The sequence below is a fragment of the Mus musculus genome, chromosome 8 (genome assembly GCF_000001635.26).
Source record: "Mus musculus strain C57BL/6J chromosome 8, GRCm38.p6 C57BL/6J".
Classification (NCBI taxonomy): Eukaryota; Metazoa; Chordata; class Mammalia; order Rodentia; family Muridae; genus Mus; species Mus musculus.
In genome coordinates, this window is record NC_000074.6 from 70,261,441 (window position 1) to 70,279,980 (window position 18,540).

Sequence of the window (18,540 nt, forward strand, 5' to 3'; positions counted from 1 at the left end):
CTCTTTGTAGGGTGCTTCCTCGGCCTTGGTGCCCAGGGCCTGGCTCCTCTTTAAGTTCTCCACAAAGCCCTGCCTTCCAGAGCCCTGTGCTGCTGTGTCTTCAGAGCTTATCTGGAAACAGACGGGCTCCAGTGGAGAGGGAACACTGGATTCTTGCTTTTGAGCAATGATGTCTCAGCTCCTACAGAATTCTGAGAGCTTTGCAGGCTGAAGCAGGGGGATCTAGGATCTAGGACAAGTTAAAGTTCTGCCTGGCTGTGTAGCAGGACCCTGTCTTGAGAGACTTCTCAAAAGCTTAGCCCCAGTTTAATATAGTTGAGGCTTATACCACACCTGTTTCTGTGCCTGGGAAGTGCATTCTGAGGAAACCCCAGTACTTGCACTTGCAGCCTCCACTGTGGCCCCTGCAGGCCAGTGCGACGGTGCTGCAGCAGTTCCCATGTACAGTGTCTTTCTGAAGCCTCAGGAAGGATGGTGTGGCTCAGCTGCCATGGATGTCTGCTTTGGAGCCCAACTCCACCCATGCCCGCTACCCCTGTTTGGTACAGATCCTCTCGATGCATCCCAGCCTCCCCACCACAGTGCTGGGCATTTGAAATCAGTCTGTGGAAGTCTGGAAAGGCTGATGTCAGGGCTGGGGACATGGTGGTCAGGTGTCAACCATGAGCACAGCAGGAGGATCTTGCTGTAGTGATACTCAACTCTCCTCTCAGCTTAGCTCTACTTTCTGTTTCCCAGCATGCCCTTCTTCACAGCTGCTGCAGCTCACACCACCTCACTCTCTTCTGGTGTCTTGGCAACTAACGGGTCTTTGTAGCAATAGAGATGCTGCACTGCCAGTGGGTCACAGTCTGACTCTTGAACACAAATCTGCAGGGTGGGAAATGACAGGTCAGGGACACCAGGCTGCAGTTTCATCTTCAGGTCTTTCTTTCACCTTCTAGCAGCTTCCATGTTGGTTGTGGGTTGGAATGGGACTCTGGTCCATGGTGGGCTCTTAAGAGGAGTTCCCATCCATAAGTGGAGCACACAGACCTGGGTGTGCTGCTCACTTCATATCTTCAGCTTCTCTCCAGCCACCTGCATTTGTGCTGCTCCATTGGGGCTTCAAGATGATTGAGGAATTGTGGGTAGATGGCCCTTGTGCCAAGACTCTGGAAGGTGAGACTGTCAGGCAGCCCCCCAAGTTGAGAATGACATTCCTAGGCACTCTTGTCAAGACAGGATGAATAGTGGGGAGAGAGAGAGCACATATCTTATGCCCCTCAACGTGAGCCATCTTGATGCTCCTCACACACACCTTGCCATCCTTGCCCTCCTGGGGCACCTTGCTCTCCAGCCAAGCTGCTCTAGGGGCAGGGCTGTGGAGGACACCTGATGTATACTCATGTGACCTTGTTCCTGTCACAGTGTTTGTCCTGTCATTCTAGTTCCAGGGTCACATCCACAAGGACCATGGATTCCAAAAGTTGTGCTGGCCTGGCCTGCCCTGGCTCCAGTTTGTTCCTGTTCCTGGATGTGCGTCGTGCAAGTTGATTCTGTACCTGGTAAAACCTAGAACACACTTGTGATGTCACCTCTTGGATGTAGTTGTGTTTGTAAGGATCTAAGAAGTCATGGTGTTGTCGGTGTTGAGTGCTTGGAATAAATGAAGAGCAGACCCGCTGCCCGGCTCCTGTGCTGCCGTCACTGAGGACTCACGGTGAAGCCAGCCTGGGTTATATCATAGTCTGTATTGAAGAAGAGAAAATAAGTCAGATAGGGTAGCTCATGCCTATAATCTTAGCACTAGGGAGACTGAGGCGGGGGGATTGCTTTCAGTTCCAGGATATTCTGAGCCATAGAGTGAAACTGTCTCAAACATGTGAGTCCTGTGAGGAGGACATGAAAGGTAGTGCACACCTAGGCCTGACAGGTGTCTAATGGTCCAAAATGGGATCTGAGCCCTGATGACTGGTATTCCCAGAGTCCAGCCCTGACTACAGACATCCCCAGGCCTGACCAGACAGCAGTCCATCAACCCAGATCCAATGACAAGTGTCCCTAGACATCTCTAGCCCTCATGAGTCGCCCCCAGCCTGATGACAGTGTCACCAGTCCCTGAAATAGAGGTCTTCCAGGACCAATGACATCAACCCCTTGACTTTGACAGATCCTCTCCCAAGCCTAATGATAGGCTCTTTCCTTTACATGATGATCAAGTATCCCCATGTCCATTTTAGCCTCTAATGAGTAGATTTGTCCTATAGGTGCCTTCTGTGACCCAAGCTGGTCTTGAATTCAAGATCTTCTGCCTCATCTTCTAGAGTCCTGGGATCATGGGTCTGTCACCAGACATAGTCTCTGAGAGAATGGCTGGCCTTGGCTTACCTGCCTTGTCCCTACCTGGGGCAAGAGCACTGAATACTGGGGCCTTAGACGTGATTTTGTTCCCTAAGGAGCCTTTGCCTCTAGCTTTTTTTACCAGTACTTCCCTGTCCCTGTCCCTCAGCAGGAGGGTAGTAAGGATACCAGGCTGAGCATGGTTCCCAGGACGGGTGATGCTGCACTCAGGAAAAACCCTGGGGGTGGCCTAGAGACCAGCAGCACAGGGCCCTTCAGAAGCTTCACCTCCTCTGCTTTATCCTAGAGGAATTTTGACCATGATGGTGGCCAGCCAAGCCCTGCCACCTGGCACCCTGTCTCCTGTTTCCACCCACCCGATTCTCCTCAGCACAGCCATTGTGGGGGCCATGTAGACCCAGGGCAGAGTCTCTAACCACGGGGGAGGGGAGGCTTGGGGGGCTTACCATTTAATCTTTGACCTTTGTTCTCAGTTTCCTCTGGCAAATTGTAAAGAGCCATCAGAAGGTAAAATGTCCCCTGTGTCTTAGTGTTTGGGAGAAAAGGGTTTATCTGATTTACACTTCCATATCACCATCATTGAAGATCAGGACAAGAACTCACACAGGGCAGGAACCCAGAGGCAGGAACCCAGAGGCAGGAACTAATGTAGAGGCCTTGGAGGGTGCTGCTTACTGGTTTGCTCCATATTGAGTACTCAGCCTGCTTTCTTACAGAACTCAGGACCATCAGCCCAGGGATGGCTGGGCCCTCCCCATCATAAGAAAATGCCCTACAGGCTTGCTTATAGCCCAATCTTATGGAGGCATTCCCTCCATTGAGATGACCCCAGCCCTTGTCAAGTTGACATAGAGTTTAGGGCTATGTGATAGTTGAATATGTCTCATGCAGGAGATTGTTCCCTCACTCAGCTTCCCAGGTTCAGGGAGGCTGAGGACGTAACTAAGCAACAGACTGAAATATGTAACACAAAACCCAGAGAAAAAGCTGTGTGGAGTGGCCACACATATGGTCATGACTGCTTGGAGCACTGAAGCAGGAGGGTCACTTAGCATGGAAATTGTAGACCCTACATGGAGGTCCCAATTCAACACAAGCCAGGTGCATGCAGAATAGAGCACAGGGGTCCCCTTCTACATCCACAAAGTAAAATGACAGACACACGTGAGCCCAGCGACATGGAACAGCCAGGGGTTTCTGAGTCTGTTTCCTTAGGAGTGCATGGCAGTGTGGAGCAGCACAGAAGCCTGTGTCCTTCCAGGGTGCTCCACATGCATTGCTGCAGAGAAAATAGGTTGGAGACTGCTGGACTTGGAAGTATGATCCATTTTTCACAGCCATTTTATTGTCACAAATATTTTTTAATTTCATTTATTGGGATTAATGAAATGGCTCAGTAGCTAAGAGCACTGGGTCTTCCAGAGACTGGGGTTCAGTTCCCAGCACCTACATGGCAGCTCACAACTGTAACTCCAGTTCCAGGGAATCTGTCACCTTTTTCTGGCCTCAGGCTCCGCACACACACACACAGTGTACAGTTATACATGCAGGTGAAACACCCATAAACATGAAATTTAAATCTTTAAGTTAAAAATTGGTGGCCAGGGCTGGGTATGGTGGCACATGCCTTTAATCCTAGCACTCGGGAGGCAGAGGCAGGTGGATTTCTGAGTTCGAGGACAGCCTGGTCTACAGAGTGAGTTCCAAGACAGCCAGGGCTACACAGAGAAACCCTAAAAAGAATTGGTGGGCTAGCGCAGTGGCTCAGCAATCAGGAGCACTGGCTCCTCTTCCAGAGGTCCTGAGTTCAATTCCCAGCAACCACATGGTGGCTCACAACCATCTGTAATGAGATCTGATGCCCTCTTATGATGTGTCTGAAAACCAGGACAGTGTACGAGTGCTAAATAAATAAATCGTTAAAAAAAAAACAAAACTGGTGCAGGTAATGTATGCATGGTGAGTGAATGTGGCTGTGTATGCCATCAGCCTGTGTGGGGGATGGGAGGTCAGTTCTCTCTGACCATGTGAGACGGGTTACACTCAGGTTATCAGCTTAGCAGCGAGCACCATTACCCACTCTACTGGCCCATCATTTAAAATACTGGGCCTACATGTATGTCTATACCATGTGCATGCCTGGTGCCTGCAGAGGCCAGAACAAGTCATCAAATCTCCTGGAACCATAGTTACAGATAGTTGTCAGTCACCACTAATTGCTGGGACTCAAATCCTGATCTTCTGGAAGAGTGGCCAGGGCTCTTAACCACTGAGTCCTCTGGTCCCTTAGAATAATCTTGTGCTTGTATTTGTTTTTCGTTGTTATTCTTGAGGCAGTGTCTATTGTCCTGTTTGTCCTGGAACTCCGTATGTAGGCCAGACTGGCCTTGAACTCACAGAGCACTGGGATTGAAGACGTGCACCATCATTCTCAGCCCCTTAAAGTATTCTTGTTTTGTTGTGTTTTGTTTGTGTTTGTTTGTTTGTTTGGAGTCAGGGTTTCTCTGTATAGCCCTGTCCTGGAACTCACTTTGTAGACCAGGCTGGCCTCAAACTCAGAAATCTGCCTGTCTCTGCCTCCCAAGTGCTGGGATTAAAGGCGTGCACCACCACGTCTGGCACCCTTAAAGTATTCTTAAGGGAAACATTTATATATTGCGGCTGAGCAATGGCCTAGCTGCCAGTGACACTTTTTATTTTTTTAATTTTTTTGTTCTTCCAGACAGTTTCTCTATGTAGCCCGGCACACACAGAGCCTTGGAACACACTCTGTAGATCAGGTGTCCAACCCAGAGATCTCTACTCGCAGAGATCACCTGCCCCTGCCTTCCTTGTACTGGGAAGTGTGCCACCACCATCTGACTATTTTTATTGTATGTCTAATTGTATGTAAGTGTACCATGGCATGCCATGTCCCAGGAAACCAGAAGCTGTCAGACATCCCACCCCACCCCCATATCTAGAATTATAGTTGATACTGAGCTGCCAGGTGGGTTCTGGGGATCAAATCCTGGTCCTCTAGAAGAGCAACCACTGCTCTTAATTACTGAGTCATCTCTCTAGACTCTTGGTTTAGTTTTTGAAACAAGGTTTCACTACACCAAACCACTGGCCTGGAAGTCAAGCTACCATCAAACTCAGAACTCCGTCTGCCTCCTAAATGTGGGGTTAAATGTGTATCTTAACACATTGTAGAATAACGTGATAGTACACATGCATACACAGGTTGTCATGAAACACACCTCTTGCATCCATTTGGCTCTTCTTGCCAAGCCTCTGGCAATGGATCCCAGAGTTGAGGGACCCTGCCCCAGTGCCCAGCTCTTTATCCCACCCCTAGCCTTCTACTATCTGAAGTGGGGCGATGGGCAGAGGGAAAGGGAAGCAGGCTCACCTGCTCCTTCCTACAGTCCATACAGTCCTGCACGGACATCACTGGCCTGTAGTCCAGAAGCCCCTGACTGACCCTGCAGGATCTTGAGCCCCTGGTGGAGTAGCAGGGGCCCCCCGTTGATGGTCAGTGGAGGGGCTGCCCACAGTTACCGAGTAAGCAGGAATGGGCTTCTGCTCACTACTGCTCCTTCCTTCCACCTTGGGGGCCCAGACTCAGGAGCTGGGGCCATCGGCCTGACAGCTGTCCACATTTTACAACCAAGGAAGCAGATCTAAGAAGAGCTGAATTGCTCAATTCTTCAGGGCATATTTTCCCGTGCTTCCTACTTAATGGGGGTTAATATCCTGGCCCAGAGGTCAGGAGCCTCCTGGTTCTGAATATGAATTGTGGACAAGGAAGGTCCCTGCATCCCAGCCACTCTGCCTAGGCTGATTCCAGCCACTCTCCCAGCAAACTCATTTCCAGTCTGCCTTTCATTGATATGAAAACAGGAGCTGTCTATCTGGAACCCAGGCTGGCCTGGAACCTGTGATTCTCTTGCTTCAGCTTCCCAAACGCCGGGAATGACATGAGTGTACCATCACCCCATCTCACGTATTATCATTGTATTTATAATAGTGGGAGTTTCAGCACCAGATGTATAAACTGAGGACATAGCCACTCTAAGATAAGGTTGTGGGCAGGGTTTTTATTGTAGATAGGAGTACAGCTAAAGACATCTGGGACAGTCCTGAGTAAGGACACAGAGTAACAGAAGGAACACAGTCAGCAGACTGAACTGGGGTGGGAGAGAGGAGAGAGTGGGCAAAGGTGACCCTCAGAGGTCATGACTGGAATAACAGGGTTCTATAGAAATGAGAAGTAGGAGGAAGGGAAGCCCTTGAGCTGAAGAAGCTTAGGGTTGGGAAAACCTAAGCGAAGAGCTGAGGGGGACCTGAGTGAGCCTGGAAGCCAGCAGACGCGTTGGTATGCCAGTAGGCACCACAGTTAGCCATTTATCCTGAGTTCCTTCTGGGCCTGACACTGTACAAATAAGAACAGACTGAGACAAGAAGATCACAAGAGGCCAGAAATTCAGACCTAGCTCTAGTGACACCCCCAACAATGAAGGTGAGTGTCAACACCTTCAATCTTAGTGTCTGAGTCCAGTCTAGGCTACACACTGAGATACTGTCCAAAAAAGAAGCGGAGGGGTCGTTAGGAGAGGAGGAAAGTCCCATACAAGTTACTCTCTGGTGTTTAGTGTTCAAAGGGGACTGAGCTCGCCTCCTTTGGTCTGTGGGATTTGCTGGTTTGCCCATTGACAGATGAAGGCTCAGCAGGAGTCTAGGCAGACAAGGCTGAGATACTTGGTCTTGGGATGGTTTTGACAAAAGGCCTCTCACCACGAGAGTCCTGGAGCAATTAAAGCCCTGGGACTAGGCCTCTGATTGGAGTGGTTTGGGCATGCTGTGCCTAGAGCCCAGGGCCTCTCACATACTAGGCAAGCGCTGTTCACAGAGGCCCCTTGGCTTATCTTAGAGTCTCCTACATGTACAGCCTTGAGTTCCAACCCTGTCTCCTCTGGGATGGCAGCCATGTACCACCACACCCAGCTTCCCAGAGAAGCTTTCAGTAACCTGCATGCCCTTAGATCAAGAAGATCCTTGTGTGGGTGGTATGGGTGCTGTCCACTCCCCAGCCTGGACCATGTGGGAAGGAGAGTGCCTGCACAGCTCCAAGAGGAGCCAAGGAAGAAGGCAAACAGGAAGTGTGACAACGGTGCCAGGCGAACATGCTGAAGGAACTACAACCGCCAGCTTATGTTTAGGAAGCAGCTGTGGTACACTGAGAGAAAAGCCTCTGATTTGAACTGAACGCTGTCTTCCTGTGCCAGCGGGTGAAAGACAGACACAGTTCCTCTCACCACATATTTAAGGAGCACACTGGTTCCCACCCCACATCGGAGACCACAATGAAATTAGAAGCTGCAGGGTTTATTTAAAGGATACCTCCACAGTACAAGGAGTGGGAGAGTGGGAGAAAAACAAGACTCTGAGGCCTGGAAGGAGGACCCAGAGCAGGAGCACAGCAGGTGAAGGAAACAGCTCGTGCAAAGGTCTTGTGATGAAAATAATCGAGGCTGTCAGGGGTGTGAATTCCTTCCCACCACACCTGAGAGTTTTTAAAAGATATATTTGTGTCTTTGTGTGGGAGTGAGTACAATGCCCAAGGAGGTCAGAAGAGGGCGCTCCATCCCCCCAAGGAGGCCAGGAGAGGGTACCACATCCCCTGGAGCTCGAGTGACAAGTGCCTATGAGTTCCGATATGATCCTCCACTAGAGTCTCCAATCCCAGAAAAAGTGAGAAACATTTGACCATGAATTGTTCCCCCACAGATTTGCAGGTTGAACACTTGTTCCTCAGTGGATGTGTTCTCGAAGGGTTCTGGAAATGAGAGTTGGGGCATCTCCTGAATGGGACCACAGAGGGCCTTCAGGAATAGAAGTGGATGGAGCAAGAGCTTTGTGGTCTTGGTGCGGAGGGGGTGGGGGGGGCAGGTCTTGAGCATATGACAGAAGCCCAACCTGAGTGTGCCCATAAGGAGGGGTCATGTCCTCTGGAGGTAAGTGTTAAGTGGCTTGGGTACTGAGAGCCAAGCTCTGGCCCTCCACAAGAGCAGCAAGTGCTCTAAGCCTCTGGACACTTCCAGAGCCTAGGCTGTACTTTGTGTGTGTGTGTGTGTTCAGAAGACTCTAAGCAGTGGTGGCGCACACCTTTAGTCCCAGCACAAAGGAGGCAGGGGCGGATTACTGAGCCTGAGGTCAGCCTGGTCTACAGAGTGAATTCCAGGACATCCAAGGCTTCACAGATCAACCCTGTCTCAAAACAAAAACAAAACATACTTGGGTCTCTTTTGTAACTTAGAGCAAGGCAGTGCTGCATAGACCCTGCAGGTCCTCCCCACACTTTCAGCCCTCGTCAGATGGCCTAGGGCAGTGGTCCCCAATCTTCCTATGCTTCCGCCCTTTAATATAATTCTCCATATTGTGATGACACTCAAGCTTAAAAATTATGTGCCCCCCCCTCCTTTCTGCATCCTCTGCCGCCATGGCACCTGTGAAAAAGCTTGTGGTGAAGGGGGGGGGGAGTCAAAAAAAAAAGCAGGTTTGAAGTTCACCCTTGACTGAACTCATCATTTGCTGCCAATTTTGAGCAGTTCCTCCAGGAGAGAATCAAGGTGAATGGGAAAGCTGGCCATCTTGGCGGAGGGGTTGTGACCATCAAGCAGAGCAAGGTCATTGTCACTTCCGAGGTGCCTTTCTCCAAAAGGTATTTGAAATGGCTCACCAAAAAAAAAAAAAAAAAAAAAAGCATTTGAAGAACAACCTCTGAGACTGGCTGTGTGTTGTCAGCAAAGCAAAGAGAGTTACTTCCAAAGCTGTATTCCAGATGAACCAAGATGAAGAGAGGAGGAGGGAAGGATTAAGACACATTGGTCTGCAATGTTTCCTATTAATTCATAAATAATATGTAGAAACCTTAAAAAGTATTTCATGCCTGACAGTGGTGGCGCATGCCTTTAATCCCAGCACTTGGAAGGCAGAGGCAGTAGATCTCTGAGTTTGAGGCCAGCCTGGTCTACAGAGTGAGTTCCAGGATAGCCAGGACTACACAGAGAAACCCTGTCTCAAAAGAAAAAAAAAAAAGAATATTCATTGCCACTACATGTAATTTTGCTACTATTTTGCTTCATAGTGTCAATATCTGTAGTTTCCAGTGGTCTTTTGAGGTTGAGAACCAATGGCCAAGAACATGCAAGAGCTAATGCACACTTGCTACACAAGCAACTGGGAAAGGGCCTCTCCTCCATGCTGTGACCTTTCTGCAGCGGTGGCCTCTGGAGAGTCCATACTTTCCTCTGGCCTGTGACTGTCATCCTTGCCATTCCTCCCCAGAGTGTGTGGAAAGACAGAAGCCACCGGTGGGGGATGAAGACACACTGACTGCACATGTTAGTGAGGACTGTCTCCTTTCTGGAATGTTCAGGCAGCCAGGTTCTGTCTGCTGGCTGTGACAGACATGCCATAGTCATAGTGAGGCCCTGTCTCAGAGGGGAGGTGCTAGGTGGTGGCAAGGCCTTAGGTCACACCTGAGGTGTGATCACCCTCAGCTTCATCAGTAGCCATCAAGGAATGACCAGTGACCTGAAGAGTGAACTAGTGAATGAACGAGTAGATGAATAAAGGAATTAGTGGAGAATGCGTGAATGAGTAATGGTTGTGCAAATTAGAGAGTGTGAAGGAATGCCTTAGGGTCTCATTGCTGTGAAGAGACACTGACCACAGCAACTCTTACAAAGGAGAACATTTAGCTGGGGCTTCAGAGCTTCAGTCCATTATCATCATGAGGAAGCATGGCAGCGTGTAGGCAGACATGGTGCCAGAGAAGGAGCTGAGAGCTCTATCCTGAGCTGTAGGCAGCAGGCAGACAGAGCCACTAGGCCCAGCTGGAGCTTCTGAAACCTCAAAGCTAAACCAATGACACACTTCCTCCAACAAGGCCACACACCCTAATAGTGCCACTCCCTGTGGGCCTATGGGAGCCATTTGCTTTCAAACCACCACAATAGACAAATGGAGTAGATGAGTGAGGGAGACATGGGTGGGTGAGGGCTGTGATGGATGGGTGAGCAATGGACTCTTGCAGAAGGGCACTGCAGAAAACTAGGAGCTCCGCATCCTCATATGTTGACTCATGTGGGCACTCCTCATTCTAGTAAACTCCAGGTCCTCTAACAAGGCCACACCTCCTAAACCACCTAATCCTTTCAAAGAGGGCATGAGCCTATGGGGGGCTTCTTTTATTCAGACCACCATAGTGAGCTGGAGGCCAGCCTGGCTACATGAAACCCTTGACCAATAAGGAAAGGGTAGTATTCTGACACTTGAGCTGTGTCAGGGATGGGCCCTGGGTAGACAACCATCCTTTCTGGGACTTGGCTGTACCTCCACACCCAGCTTCTTTTCAGTGTTTGATTTGAAACACAAAAATAAAAGCAAAGCAGAGAGGCTGGGCCCAGTTAGCCAAATGCTGCCCTGGCACACTCCGGCCTGGGTTCTATCTCCTCACAGAGCAAACTTCTTCCCCCACCCCACTCCCCTCCCCCGCGGCCCCGCCTTCACCCTGGGACCTGAGGATCATTTCCTAAGGACATCTCAGTGAATATGAATGTGTGTGGGGTGGAGGTAGGAGCCCAGGCAAGGGTCACTGGGTCCCAGGCAGTATCTAGTTGATCCAGAACAAGCCCCCACCCCATCCCCCCAGTGAGCCAGGAACTGCCAGGACTTGCTAATACAAAAGGACAACTGTCACCTCAAAGGGGATAAGAGTTTGTTCTGGAACCAACTGTGTGACCAAGGCCCAGGAACACAGATTCAGGTTACCCCATATTTCATGTTCCAATGTGGTAACAGTATTGAACTATTTATAGTAACAGGACAAAGGAAATCATTAATCAAGACACTTTTCAAATGCATCGGTGTATCAGAGGCTGGTGGGTCACAGCAGAATGAGAACTTCAGCTACAGGCCTGATACTTGCTAGCCATTGTAGCCTTTGATGGGTGGGGCTTGGGGATTTGCTAATTTAATTCATACCAAGAGGTTCCCCTGATAGTTAACAAAGACATTAGCCTGGACACAACTGTGGTCAAGGAATGGCGGCTAAGGGACTAAGCACAGCCAAGGTAAAGTGTAACTAGGCACTGAGCCCGCAGCCCCAGGTCTCCACAACCTCAGAGAGTTCCAGTCAGGGTGTCAGTCTTTCAGAAGGCTCTCTGTAAGGCACAGCCTCTTTCCAGAACCTTCCAGCACAGATTCTAGCCCATGTCCTCCTGACTCATCCCATGTCACCATGACTCTGCAGGACCCCACCTGTCCTGGGTATGCCCTCTAGGCTGTCTGAAGGAGCTTTGCTTAGTAAGCAAAACGGCAAGGCTAGGAGGAAGTGGGTGTGGTTACCAGTCCTCTCTCTGGAAGCTCTGACGTAGCCTTCCAGGGACAAGGCCATGGTGGCCCTGTGGGCACAAAGCCTTGTCCAGCTGGAATGTTCCTGAGAAAGGAATCCGCTGGACTGTGAGTGCTCCCTAGTTCTCAGGCCTCACTCCAAATGGTCCATCCCCAAGATCAGCCAGATCAGGCCTCAGACAATCCCATCTTCCCTAAACTGCTCCATCAGTCTCTAGAACATTCTTCCACTTGACCAGCTTTCTATGCCTGCCCCTAAGTGAGCCATCTCCGTCCATAGATACTGCCCAGCTCATGCTTGGCATCCCTGACAGTATCATTACCAGTGCCCTTCTTCCTGCAGCAGCTGTGAGAAACATTCTAGAACTTTCAAACTCATCTTAGTCACTGTTCTGTTGCTGCAATGGAACACCATGACCAATGTGGATTAGAGTCTAAAGGGTGAGTCCATGACCATCATGGCAGGGAACATGGCAGCAGGCAGGCAGACAGGCAGGCATGGTGCTGGAGCAGGAGCCGAGGCTGACAGCTGATTCTCTTACTGTCAAAATAAGAGTCAGGTTGGGGGAGACTGAGCCTGGCCTGGGCTTTGAAATCCCCAAACCCACTGTAATAGTAATTCTTGTGGGGAGGTTGTACACCCTCCCTTGTCTGCAGATAACTGCTAGCTGATTTTACACCCACTCTAGTCCATTTTAGCCTCAATAAAGACACAGAGACCTGATATGTTATTAAGCTGGGTAGGGTGTGAGCTATTCTAACACTCTAAATCTGCCTGTTTCCCGGCCACATGATTCTTTACCTTCCACCCGAGTCTTACCTTGCTTGCTCTGGTCCATGTGTGACTTCATGGAGACTTCCTTGGCAACCTGCTCATGGCAATTCCTCATGGTCTCTCCACACCTTCCTGTCCTCTCTCTCTCTCTCCCCTTCTCCCCCTCTTGCTTCTCTACTCCCCCCCCCCACCATTTCCCTCTCCCTCTCTTCCTTCTCTTCCCTCCCCCATCTCCCCCTCTCCCCTCTCTGGAATTCCCTGACAGGTCAGAAGTCAGGCCCTACTCCCTTCTGCCCAGCTAATTAACTGATTCAGCTCTTTATTAACCAATCAAAAGGTGGTGGAGAAGAATGTTTACAAAACACTGAGACAGACAATGTTTCATAAAAATAACAATACCAAATCCAGCCTGTAACTCAACTCTCCTGGTCCAAAAATCAGCATTTGAATAATACAAAGACAACCTTTATACAAAGCACAAAACCATCCTCCAACAGCACACCACAGTGATTCACCACCTCCTCCAGCATGGCCACACCTCCTAATCCCAAACAGTTCCACCAACTGGAGAGCAAGCATTCAAGTATATGAGCCTGTGGGGACCATTCTCATTCAAACCTCTCAGTCTCCAAACTCACCTGTGGCTTCCTGAATAGAGAACCATCAACCTTGCTTTAGGCAGCACCCCCTCCCCCAGTACTGTCTGTCATATGGGCTTCAACTCCATCTCCTTCATTGTTATTTGAGAACTCAAAGCAGCTTCCTGCCTCAGGACCTTTGCACACACTATGTCCTCTACCTGGGATGTGCTTGGTTCCTGTGTACTTTTCCTCTCTCTCAGTTTAGTGGCACTCCTGTGTCCAGGCCCGTCACAGGCACAGAAGCTCCCCACCGGAGTTGTTGTGTTGTTGTTGTTGTTGTTGTTGTTGTTCTCCTCCTCCTCCTTCTCCTCCTCCCTCTCCTCCTCCTCCTCCTCCTCCTTCTTCTTCTTTTGTTTCGTTTTTCAAGGTTTCTCCGTATAGCCCTGGCTGTTCTGGAACTCACTCTGTAGACCAGGCTGACCTCGAACTCAGAAATCCACCTGCCTCTGCCTCCCAAGTGCTGGGATTAAAGGCGTGAGCCACCACTGCCCGGCCCAAGTTCTTCTTAACAGCACATTCACTTCGTGTTTGAATTCCTTCTCTAACATGTACCAGAAAACTTCTAATTTTAATCTTAAAAAAAAAACAGTGAGTACTCTTTTTTTAAAGATGTATGTATGTATGTATGTATGTATGTGTGTGTATGTGTGTGTGCTTTATCTGCATGTACACCTGCACACAAGAAAAGGGCATCAGATCCCATTATAGATGGCTGTGAGCCACGATGTGGTTGCTGGGAATTGAACTTAGGACCTCCAGAAGAGCAGACAGTGCTCTTCACTGCTGAGCCATTTCTCCAGCCCCCTAATTTTAATTTTTTAAGTTTACATGTGTGTGCATGAGTGTGCATGTGTGTAGATGTGTGCAGGAGACCACAGGTTGACATCAATCACTTTCAACCTTGTTTTTGTTGTTTCATTTTCCCCTTTATTTCTAGTTTATGTGTGTTGATGTTGAACTGCGCATATTTCTGTGCAGTGTATGCATGCAGTGCCCATAGTAGCCAGAAGAAGGTGTTGGATCCTCCTGGGACTGGAGTTACAATGGGTGGAAGCTGCCAAGAGGGTGCTGGGAACCAAACTCAGGGTCTCTCAGAGAGCAGTGAGTGCTCCTAGCCACTGAGCTGCCTCTCCAGCTCTGAACTCCTCATTCTTGGGGTCTTCAGGATATGACAGGGAGGCTGAGCCCTAATACCTTCCACCAGGGCTCTCCCCTCTCTGTTTGAGACCTGGATGTTCCCAGTGGTCCTTCTGCTGTTGGGCATGCCCACAGCTCTCTCCCAGCCGTTTCTCCAGATGTAAGAGGCTGAGGCAGAATCTCTACCCTCTGGCAGGTTTCTGGACTCGTTCTTAGTTTTTAGTGTTTGGATGGCAATTTACTCTTAATACTTTTTCTGTTTAGTCCTTAGGATGGAACTTAGGCAAGCATATTCTCACTAAGTGCCCGCCTCTGAGCCAGGCCTCAAAGTCAACATGTATTCATGAATTCATTGAGACAGGGTCTCACTATGTAGCGCTGGATGGCCTGTAACTCCCTATCCCTTAAAGTAGCACAGATATGCTCTCCTCTGTGTTCCAAATGCTGGGATTAAAGGTCCCAGTATTTAACTTTATTTATAGGCAAGGTTTAATGTACTCCAGGCTGATCTGAAACTTAGTAAGTACCCAAGACTGGCCCTTTAACTCCTGATCCTCCTGCCCAGGTCTCCTTGGTGCTAGGATGTGTCCACTGCACCCAGAACCCTATTTCTAAAACACCCTGCTAAGTTATTTGCCTTTCACCAAACCCAAAGCTCCATGCGGAGCCCCCTCTCAGGAAGCTCTCAGGCTGGGAGAGCAAACCGTCCACATCCTAACCAGACCACAGAAGGAGCTTCAGATCCAGAGCCCTGGTGGTACATGTGTGTCTCCTTGTGCAAATAGTAGGTACCTAATGTGGGACTCATTTTCCCTCCCCTCAGTGACCCCCTTGCTGCAGCACAGGGACTGGCTCCCTTCTACTCCGGAAACAGGTGTCTTTCCTGCTACTGTGGCTGGGACTCAGTGATAAGACCCAAGGGCCCCTTGGATATAGGAAGGCAGAGTGCAGGAAGAGGGCTCCAGGGATGGGCTTCCTGTCAGGGTAGGAGGGAAGTAAGACCCAGAGCTCATCCCTGAAGAACAAAGCTCATGTCCTCTGCTACAGGCCCTGGGTTGCTCATTCCCACCTATGGAAATGGAAAAATAACAGAAGCTGGGCGTGGTGGGCCCTGTCGCTCACTCCACAGGGATGGTGGCGGCAGGAGGACCAGTTGACCTATGAAGTTTATGGCCAGCCTGGGCTACATGAGACTCTGTCTCAAAATAGCTACTATCTGGGGTAGTGGTGGCCTATGCCTTTATTCCCAGTACTCAGGAGGCAGAAGCAGGAGGATCTTTGTGAGGTAAAGGCCAGTCTGGGCTGCATGAGGCCCTGTCTCCTCAAGGCCTATGATGCCTGTTCCTCAGGAAATGTGTCAAGGATTCTGATCTGAGCATGGAAGGGAAGATGGGAGACCTCTTCTGCTCAATCTCCTTCAATGGCTCATCCAGGACCGCTTGATCCACATGGCCCCAGTTACTCACTCTATGCTAAAGCACTTTCTACCTCAGGACACACATACACACGCACGCACGCACATGCACACACACAAGCACACACACACATGCATGCACACACTCATGCACACACACACATGCATGCACACACTCATGCACACACACAAGCACACACATACATACGCATACACGTGCACATGCACTCACACGCACACACACAAGCACACACACACATGCATGCACACACTCATGCGCACACACACAAGCACACACATACATACGCACACACGTGCACATGCACTCACACGCACACACACAAGCACACACACACACATACGCATGCATACACACAAGCACACACACACATGCACACACACACAAGCACACACACATGCACACACAAGCACACACACACACAGGGCCACATGCACTTTCCTCCCCACCTTCCTTCTTCCTTTCCTGCCTCCCCCTTTTCCTTCTCTCTCCCCTTTCTGCCCTTGCTTGGGGGCATACCTGTCATCCCAACACTTTGGAGGTTGGGACAGGAGCATCCTAAGTCCCAGACAGACTGAGGCTGTTCCACAATACCAGCCATGGGGAGGCCAGGTGTCCAGCAGGTGAAGGAGCTTGCCTGGATTCCACGACCTGACTCTGAGTCCGCAGCCTGTGTGCTGGAAGGACAGAAGGGACTCTTGTTCCTGTTGCTCTCTGCCCTCCACAGACCCTACGCAGCATGTCAGCAGTGCACACCCCACCCTCAAATTAAATAAATACATATTTTAAAATCTTTTTAAAAGCAAACAGCAAGAACCGAACCACAAAAACAAAGGCCAGGAGAGGTCATGGAAGGGACTTGGGGAAGGGGGGGGGCATTTCGTGGAAGGCGGGGCTTAGGGGTTCTTCTTGTCTTGCTTGGACCACAGGCAAATAGTTTGGTCACCTCTCTGAGGCCCCGGGAAGCCTTAGTTAGGTCTGGAGCCGGAGAACTGGAACATGGGTCTCTTTGGAGGGGCTGGTCTGGGGAAACTCCTGCAGGCTGTGGGTCACCCGCCCTGCTTGGAGGCAGTAGGAGCTGGGGCTAGTCCCCCTCTGTCCCTCTGCAGACTGGCAGGAGGCTGCCAGGCTGAGTCACCAGGCTGCCGGGGAAACATTCGGCGCCCAGAGGCCCCGCGTGGGCTGTCATGCAGCGGGAACGCGGCCCCCGGAGCCCCTCCAAACCTCCTTCCCCACTCGCTGTTCCCACAGCTGCTCCGCAGAAGGATCGTGGGAGGTGGGGAGCAGGCAAGAGCCCAGGCAAGACCAGCAGCACGGACTTCCAGCAAGGTGCAGCCTCTGTGTATCGGGGAGACTCTGCCCAGAATGGGGAAACTGAGGCTCTGAGAAAGGTAGGGGCTGCCCAAGTCCGCATTCTCTGCATGCAGAGTTGAAACCCTGCCTCACTTGTACTTCTGGTCACGTCTCCCTCTGTCTCTGACTCCAAAGTTTCCCATGGCTCCCTAGTACCCTCAGAACAAACCCACACACCTCCCGTGGCCCTGCAAGGCCCTGCTCAGCTCTGCAGCTTTTCCTCAGGGTTCTTCCTCAACTCCTGGTTACTGGCTTACTGGCCTCTGGCCATTTCAGCTTCCACGTTGTCCCTACCTCGAGAACTTTGTACGTGCTGTATCCTCTGCTCCTATCTATCTCTCAATGCAGTGACAACTTTAGGACTCATGGATGGTCACACAGATAGCCCCCTGGGAGTCAGGATTCAAACCCAGGCCCAGCTGACACTCTCCCCTTTCCAGAGCGCCCTGCAAGGTCACGTTGTGGTTTGTGTTTGATTATTGTTTGTTTGTTTGTTTGTTTGTTTGTTTAGTGGCAGGGACTCTCTATGTAGCTCAGGCTGGCTTTGAGCTCACAGCAATGCCCTTGCCTCAGCCTCCTGAGTGCTAGGATAAGGAGCATGAGCAAAGCTACCTTAGAAACTCTTTCAGGCCCACTGCTCAGTGAAGCTGGCTGCCCCTCAGCTTCCGAGGTTCCACTGCCTGGGTGCCAAAGACCCTTGGGCTGCCTTCTCTCATCCCGGCTCAGATAGATTCCCAGAGTCCCTCCCAGAGTGGCTGCCATTCCTCCGGCCCACTTTCTGCCCTTCACAGGCACGGATATCAGAGCCTACAAGGACATATTAGCCAAAAATAATCCTGCGACCTACTCCTGAAAATGGGCCGGCCCCACCGGCCACCTGGCTCTCAGGAGGCCATCAGCACATGTGGTAAATGAGGATAATTAGATCTGTGGGAACAAGTTCGGTCCAGCACCGCCTCTTCTTGCTCCTGCATGTGGTCCCTCTGCTCCCTCTGGCTCTTTTCTTGTGTGAGCAGGCTGGGCTCCACAGCTTCCTGCATCCTGTCACTGAACCAGACTGCCTGAGAGAGAAGTCCCAAGTTTGTGAAATCACTAACACACTCCACCTTCCCCACAGCTGCCACGGGCCTGCCCTATGCTATCGGAGCACACTCAGACTGGGCAGTCAAGAGTTGCACAGAGACACCTCCTGGGGTCAGACTTGACACAGAAAAGAAAGAAAGAACTCCTTGGAAATGAAGGTGTTGGAAGCAGGCTTCTGAGAGATGACTAGGAGTTTTCAAGGAGGAAAGGGTCTGAAATCTGGCCTTTCAGACCAGAGAAGAGAAAGCTTGTGAGTTCCACACAAGGTTGTACCCATTTAAAAATTAAATTAAACTAATTACATTTTGAGACAGGGTCTTACTATGTATCTCTTCTGACTGTGATGGAACTTACTCTATAGACTGGACTAGCC

General features: G+C 50.3%; 1 protein-coding gene across 10 annotated transcripts in view; it reads left to right on the forward strand.

The window, feature by feature from the left end:
- Positions 1–1,665, forward strand: part of Sugp2 (SURP and G patch domain containing 2) — a 28,918-nt gene extending 27,253 nt beyond the window's left edge. For all 10 annotated transcript variants that reach the window (NR_165051.1, NR_165052.1, XM_006509647.3 and 7 more), the window contains one exon: positions 1,431–1,665. The gene's annotated coding sequence lies outside the window, so the exon portion shown is untranslated. The remainder of the gene's footprint in view (positions 1–1,430) is intronic.
- Positions 1,666–18,540: the final 16,875 nt, after the last annotated feature.